At 45.9% G+C, this 7,975-nt stretch overlaps 1 long non-coding RNA gene across 1 annotated transcript in view; it reads left to right on the forward strand.

Annotated features, from left to right (window-relative positions):
* The window catches only part of LOC132122355 (uncharacterized), a 46,527-nt gene extending 44,416 nt beyond the window's left edge, over positions 1–2,111 (forward strand). The window contains exon 3 of the long non-coding RNA XR_009426364.1: positions 1,773–2,111. This is a non-coding gene — a long non-coding RNA (uncharacterized LOC132122355). The remainder of the gene's footprint in view (positions 1–1,772) is intronic.
* Positions 2,112–7,975: the final 5,864 nt, after the last annotated feature.

Raw genomic sequence — 7,975 nt, forward strand, 5'->3', positions numbered from 1 at the left:
GTGATTAATTAAGTTAATTGATATCAGGTCTGTAACATGATTAGCTATAAAAGCTTTGTCTTAGAGAAGCAGAGTCTCACAGAAGTAAAGATGGGCAGAGGCTCTCCAATCTGTGAAAGACTGCGTAAAAAAATTGTGGAAAACTTTAAAAACAATGTTCCTCAACGTCAAATTGCAAAGGCTTTGCAAATCTCATCATCTACAGTGCATAACATCATCAAAAGATTCAGAGAAACTGGAGAAATCTCTGTGCGTGAGGGACAAGGCCGGAGACCTTTATTGGATGCCCGTGGTCTTCGGGCTCTCAGACGACACTGCATCACTCATCGGCATGATTGTGTCAATGACATTACTAAATGGGCCCAGGAATACTTTCAGAAACCACTGTCGGTAAACACAATCCGCCGTGCCATCAGCAGATGCCAACTAAAGCTCTATCATGCAAAAAGGAAGCCATATGTGAACATGGTCCAGAAGCGCCGTCGTGTCCTGTGGGCCAAGGCTCATTTAAAATGGACTATTTCAAAGTGGAATAGTGTTTTATGGTCAGACGAGTCCAAATTTGACATTCTTGTTGGAAATCACGGACGCCGTGTCCTCCCGGCTAAAGAGGAGGGAGACCTTCCAGCATGTTATCAGCGTTCAGTTCAAAAGCCAGCATCTCTGATGGTATGGGGGTGCATAAGTGCATACGGTATGGGCAGCTTGCATGTTTTGGAAGGCTCTGTGAATGCTGAAAGGTATATAAAGGTTTTAGAGCAACATATGCTTCCCTCCAAACAACGTCTATTTCAGGAAAGGCCTTGTTTATTTCAGCAGGACAATGCAAAACCACATACTGCAGCTATAACAACAGCATGGCTTCGTCGTAGAAGAGTCCGGGTTCTAACCTGGCCTGCCTGCAGTCCAGATCTTTCACCTATAGAGAACATTTGGCGCATCATTAAACGAAAAATACGTCAAAGACGACCACGAACTCTTCAGCAGCTGGAAATCTATATAAGGCAAGAATGGGACCAAATTCCAACAGCAAAACTCCAGCAACTCATAGCCTCAATGCCCAGACGTCTTCAAACTGTTTTGAAAAGAAAAGGAGATGCTACACCATGGTAAACATGCCCCGTCCCAACTATTTTGAGACCTGTAACAGAAATCAAAATTGAAATGAGCTCATTTTGTGCATAAAATTGTAAACTTTCTCAGTTTAAACATCTGCTATGTTATCTATGTTCTATTGTGAATAAAATATTGGCTCATGTGATTTGAAAGTCTTTTAGTTTTCATTTTATTAAAATTTAAAAAACGTCCCAACTTTTCCGGAATTCGGGTTGTAAAAGAATGTTAATCCATTAACCAAATTTACCATGAAGCCACTCAAACTATAGTTTAGCGGTTTCATTCTTTGTGTCCCAGGTCACAACACAAGAAATAAGACACTTTTTTAGTACAAGGACACAAGGTCCACTATCTTTCAAGAAAGAGCTGCATCAATCAGTTTCAGCAAAATATCATCGCAGCATTTCAAACTGAATCCAGAATTACACATATGCTTCTCGCCATTGTTTTGTTTCATTTTCCTCAAGCCTGCCGTTATCAGACAGTTAACTATGTGTGCATTTTCAGGCCTTTGACTGCTTGCTTTCTCTTTTTTTCTGGCATGGTTGTGTGTACGTGTGTGTAAGTGTGAGTTTGCGAACGTGCTCTGGCTTTGTTTTTCTTTTTGAAAATCCCTTTGATGTGCGTGTTTATTTATTTATTTGTGTTGTGTGCAGGCCTTTTCGGCGGTTAAGGCTACAGTAGATGTGTTGTGCGCAGCTCAGACTGCCATCCATCACTCGTGAACCTCTTTGACGTCTGAACCTCTGACCTCCTCTTCCCAGTATCCTCCTTTTGCTGCTACAGGAACACTTTTAAAGTCACATCGTGCCCAGACAGATTTCATCAGGCTTTGCATGTACCTGGACAGAGATTAGCGCATAAGAGGTTAATGGCATATTTCCCTGGAAATGCCCAAATCATTTTGATTTTTATATTGCTAGTAATATATTTTAGAATATGCTTTTGCAGGTGATTCTGAGAATGAATATCAGAAAATGTTAAGGAAGAGGGATGTCGTTTATTGATGCCATTATAAAGTACAAAAAAACAATTTTTTATCAATATTTTTTTAACAAGTGCTTAGTTAAAAAAACAAGTGCTTAGTATAAGAAGATGCTAAACATTTTGATTGTTACGTATAGTACTCCCCTCCTTGAACTGCCACCTTAACGTGGTGGAGGGGTTTGAGTACCCGAATGACCCTAGGAGCTATGTTGTCCGGGGCTATATGCCCCTGGTAGGGTCTCCCAAGGCAAACAGGTCCTAGGCGACGGGTCAGACTAAGAGCGGTTCAAAACCCCTTATGAGAAGGAACAATCAAAGGACCGTGACGTCGCCCGGTATGGCGCAGCCGGGGCCCCACCCTGGAGCCAGGCCCGGGGTTGGGGCTCGTATGCGAGCGCCTGGTGGCCGGGCCTCCCCCCACGGGGTCCGGCCGGGCTCAGCCCGAAGGAGCGACGTGGGGCCGCCTTCCCGTGGGCTCACCACCTACAGGAGGGACCGTAAGGGGCCGGTGCTTAGACAATCGGGTGGCAGTCGAAGGCGGGGGCCTCGACAGCCCGATCCCTGGACACGGAAACTAGCTCTAGGGACGTGGAACGTCACCTCACTGGCGGGGAAGGAGCCAGAGATTGTGCGTGAGGTAGAGAGGTTCCGACTAGCGATAGTCGGACTCACCTCTACGCACAGCTTGGGCTCTGGTACCACACTCCTCGAGAGAGGATGGACTCTTCACCACTCTGGAGTTGCCCAAGGTGAGAGGCGGCGGGCTGGTGTGGGTTTGCTTATAGCCCCCCAGCTCAGCTGCCATGTGTTGGAGTTTACCCCGGTGAACGAGAGGGTCGCTTCCCTGCGCCTTCGGGTCGGGGATAGGTCTCTCACTGTCGTTTGTGCCTACGGGCCGAACGGCAATGCAGAGTACCCAGCCTTCTTGGAGTCTCTGGGAGGGGTGCTGGAAAGTGCTTCGACTGGGGACTCCGTCGTTTTACTGGGGGACTTCAACGCCCACGTGGGCAACGACAGTGACACCTGGAGGGGCGTGATTGGGAGGAACGGCCCCCCTGATCTGAACCCGAGCGGTGTTCAGTTATTGGACTTCTGTGCTAGTTACAGCTTGTCCATAACGAACACCATGTTCAAGCATAAGGGTGTCCATCAGTACACGTGGCACCAGGACACCCTAGGCCGTAGGTCGATGATTGACTTTGTGGTCGTTTCATCCGACCTCCGGCCGTATGTCTTGGACACTCGGGTGAAGAGAGGGGCGGAGCTGTCAACCGATCACCACCTGGTGGTGAGTTGGATCCGATGGCGGGGGAGGAAGCTGGACAGACTCGGCAGACCCAAACGTACTGTGAGGGTCTGCTGGGAACGTTTGGCCGAGTCTCCTGTCAGAGAGATCTTCAACTCCCACCTCCGGCAGAGCTTCGACTGGATCCCGAGGGAGGCTGGAGATATTGAGTCTGAGTGGACCATGTTCTCCACCTCCATTGTCGAAGCGGCCGCTCGGAGCTGTGGCCGTAAGGTTTCCGGTGCCTGTCGAGGCGGCAATCCCCGAACCCGGTGGTGGACACCGGAAGTAAGGGATGCCGTCAAGCTGAAGAAGGAGTCCTATCGGGCCTGGTTGGCTTGTGGGACTCCAGAGGCAGCTGACAGGTACCGGCAGGCCAAGCGGACTACAGCCCGGGTGGTTGTGGAGGCAAAAACTCGGGCCTGGGAGGAGTTCGGTGAGGCCATGGAGAAGGACTATCGGTCAGCCTCGAAGAGATTCTGGCAAACCGTCCGGCGCCTCAGGAGAGGGAAGCAGTGCCCTACCAACGCTGTTTACAGTAGAGGTGGGGAGCTGTTGACCTCAACTGGGGATGTCGTTGGACGGTGGAAGGAATACTTCGAGGATCTCCTCAATCCCGCTGTCACGTCTTCCATTGAGGAAGCAGAGGCTGAGGGCTCAGATGTGGACTCGTCCATAACCCAAGCTGAAGTCACCGAGGTAGTCAAGAAACTCCTCGGTGGCAAGGCACCGGGGGTGGATGAGATCCGCCCTGAGTACCTCAAGTCTCTGGATGTTGTGGGGCTGTCTTGGCTGACACGCCTCTGCAGCATCGCGTGGCAGTCGGGGACGGTGCCTCTGGGATGGCAGACCGGGGTGGTGGTCCCTCTTTTTAAGAAGGGGGACCGGAGGGTGTGTTCCAACTACAGGGGGATCACACTTCTCAGCCTCCCTGGGAAAGTCTATGCCAGGGTACTGGAGAGGAGAATCCGGCCGATAGTAGAACCTCGGATTCAGGAGGAACAGTGTGGTTTTCGTCCAGGCCGTGGAACACTGGACCAGCTCTATACCCTCTACAGGGTGCTGGAGGGTTCATGGGAGTATGCCCAACCAGTCCACATGTGCTTTGTGGATTTGGAGAAGGCATTCGACTGTGTCCCTCGCGGCGGCCTGTGGAGGGTTCTCCGGGAGTATGGGGTCCGGGGCCCTTTGATAAGGGCTATCCGGTCCCTGTACGAACGGAGCAGGAGCTTGGTTCGTATTGCCAGCTGTAAGTCAGACTTGTTCCCGGTGCGTGTTGGACTCCGGCAGGGCTGCCCTTTGTCGCCGGTTCTGTTCATGATTTTTATGGACAGAATTTCTAGGCGCAGCCAGGGGCCGGAGGGGGTCAGGTTTGGTGACAACACGATTTCGTCTCTGCTCTTTGCGGATGATGTTGTCGTGTTGGCCTCATCAGGCCAGGACCTTCAGCATGCACTGGGACGGTTTGCAGCCGAGTGTGAAGCGGCTGGGATGAGAATCAGCACCTCCAAATCCGAGGCCATGGTCCTCAGTCGGAAAAGGGTGGCTTGCCCACTTCAGGTTGGTGGAGAGTTCCTGCCTCAAGTGGAGGAGTTTAAGTATCTTGGGGTCTTGTTCACGAGTGAGGGAAGGATGGAACGGGAGATTGACAGACGGATCGGTGCAGCTTCTGCAGTAATGCGTTCGATGTACCGCTCTGTCGTGGTGAAGAACGAGCTGAGCCGCAAGGCGAAGCTCTCGATTTACCGGTCAATCTACGTTCCTACTCTCACCTATGGTCATGAGCTTTGGGTCATGACCGAAAGGACAAGATCCCGGATACAGGCGGCCGAAATGTGCTTTCTCCGCAGGGTGGCTGGGCGATCCCTCAGAGATAGGGTGAGAAGCTCAGTCACCCGGGAGGAGCTCAGAGTAGAGCCGCTGCTCCTCCACATCGAGAGGGGTCAGCTGAGGTGGCTCGGGCATCTGTTCCGGATGCCTCCTGGACGCCTTCCCGGGAAGGTGTTCCGGGCACATCCCACTGGGAGGAGACCCCGGGGGAGACCTAGGACACGCTGGAGAGACTATGTCTCCCGGCTGGCCTGGGAACGCCTCGGTGTCCCCCCAGAAGAGCTGGAGGAAGTGTCTAGGGAGAGGGAAGTCTGGGGTTCTCTGCTTAGACTGCTGCCCCCGCGACCCGGCCCCGGATAAGCGGTAGAAGATGGATGGATGGATGGACGTATAGTACTGAAAACCAAAGTAAATGTTGAATGAAATGTATTACGCAAACTTTTTTCTGTTTCTTATGTTATTGTGATTCATATAAACTATGCCATTACGCCACAAAAGAGGTCCCTTATGCTCACCAAGTCTGCATTTATTTGATTAAAACAGTAAAACCTATAATATTGTAAAATATTATTACAATTTAAATAATGGTTCCCTATTTTAAAATTTCACTTATTTCTGCGATGACAAAGCTGAATTTTCATCAGTTACTACTCCAGTGTTAAGTGTCAAATGATCCTTCAGAAATCATTGTAATATGCTTATTTGGTGCTCTTCCTATTAAACTCTGCAATTGCTGCAAATAAACAAAGTAGCTGGGGACTATTTTTAGGCACTGCGTAATATCACTGTGCCTGCTTCACCCATGGTACAGCAGCAAAGTTCCTTGATTATTACGCCGGAATGAGAGTATAGTTCCTAGCCATATCACCCTAGAAAATAGCAACTTTTTATTTTCCGTCGGTCTTAGTACATGATGTAACTACAGAAGAATCAAGTTTTAAATAGGAAAACTATAGAAACTCTTTGGTCATTTTTGAGCGAGATGCTTACGGTCTAATCAGATTCAATGATCTATGCTAAGCTAAAAATGCTACCGCCAGACTTCGAAAATGGTAAAACTCAAAATTAGCATATATATATATATATATATATATATATATATATATATATATATATATATATATATATATATATATATATATTTAAAATATTTTCAGGATTTTTAATGAATAGAAAGTTCAAAAGAAAAGCTATTATTTAAAACAGATTTATTTATTCATTAATTAGTAAGTTAAATATTTTTTTCACTTTTGATCAAATAAGTGTGTCCTTGCCAAACAAATGTATTAATTTATAAACAAGCATTAAGAATCCCAGACATATGAGCTTTAGATTAAAACCCCAAATTCTGAGATTTTAAAATGTTCTAGAAATAAATATAAAATTAAGGAAACATCCTTTAAAAAAATGACAGAATATTAACTTTGCTGCACATTTAGTCTTAAAAAAAGGATGCTTTTCATAGGGGACTAGCTGGTTAGGGAACAAATGCTATTTATTATTATTTTAATTTTTTTTTTCAATTCATAGATAAATACATTTTAATGCTAAATTAATTTTATGTTAAATAATAACATATAAACATATTTAATGAGTCTCACAACAGAAAGCAGAGTTCCATAAAGAGTTCAAACCTTCAATAAGCAAAGAAAAAACTACAATGGAAGAACTAACCTTAAACAGACACAAGATCCAGACTTCAGCTTTGACCACAGTATATGAAGATGCTCTTCATCAGTCAAAACGATGGACAGACACCCAAGAGATACACCTGATCCTTTACATGGACAGACCTACTTAACCTGAATCCAGGGACACACTCAAGGATAAACAGAGAAACACAAATGCCTTTTTTCTTCTTATGAATTGTTTGTAAAAAAAAAAAAAAAAAAAAAAAAAAAAAAAAAAGCAAGCAGAAAAGAGGAAAGTTGAACATTGTGTTTGTGGTAAAAAGCTGAAAGTCTGCTTAAATTGTTCTCCATTATTTTCGCTTTCATCTACTTCCCTTCTTCTCCTCTATTGTCATTCGACCAAGAATGTTTTTCTTGCATAAAAGCACACACTTCACTGAAAATGACCCTTATAATTCCGACTGCCAACGAAACACATTTCTCAAGTGCTCTGTCCTTCAACCAGGCATGTGAAATTTATCACAGCATTCAAAAGATGCTCGTAGAGAAATAACTCACCATCCTTGTCTCATGCTTCATCAAGTGTTTACTGTACATAACGAACCTGTGTAAAAACATTCTCTTTAAACCATATATACGTCCTCAACTCACACACATTCACCTTGATACAAATTTGATCATTGCTTTGGTTTAACATTGTATAGGCTGAAGACTGAATGCTAAACTTTTGAGATAAAGACCCGTTCTGCCAGTTCATTCTCTTTTCAGTTTGGTCTTTAAAGGTGTAAATATGTGATAACTGGGGTTGGAGAGAAATCTCTGAAAGTGTCAAGTGGTTTCACCTCATTCGTGCTCATATTTGCACGGTATGATGGGACATCTAGCTCCCTGCCTGCTGGGCTTTCTTGCTCTTTAATGGCCACATGGAGCCTGGACCTCTGCCAGAAAACAAAATGAATCAAAAACGCAGCCAACTAAATAACTTTGTTTAGAAAATTACAGCAACAGCATTTCACACATTTAGCAAATAATACACGTAATTCACGGTGGCTAGGTATTCATTACCAGGTATCTGCTATAAATAAAACGTAAGCCAGAACAGCATGGTTCTTTTGGAGAGGTGCTG

The sequence above is a fragment of the Carassius carassius genome, chromosome 40 (genome assembly GCF_963082965.1).
Source record: "Carassius carassius chromosome 40, fCarCar2.1, whole genome shotgun sequence".
Lineage (NCBI taxonomy): Eukaryota > Metazoa > Chordata > Actinopteri > Cypriniformes > Cyprinidae > Carassius > Carassius carassius.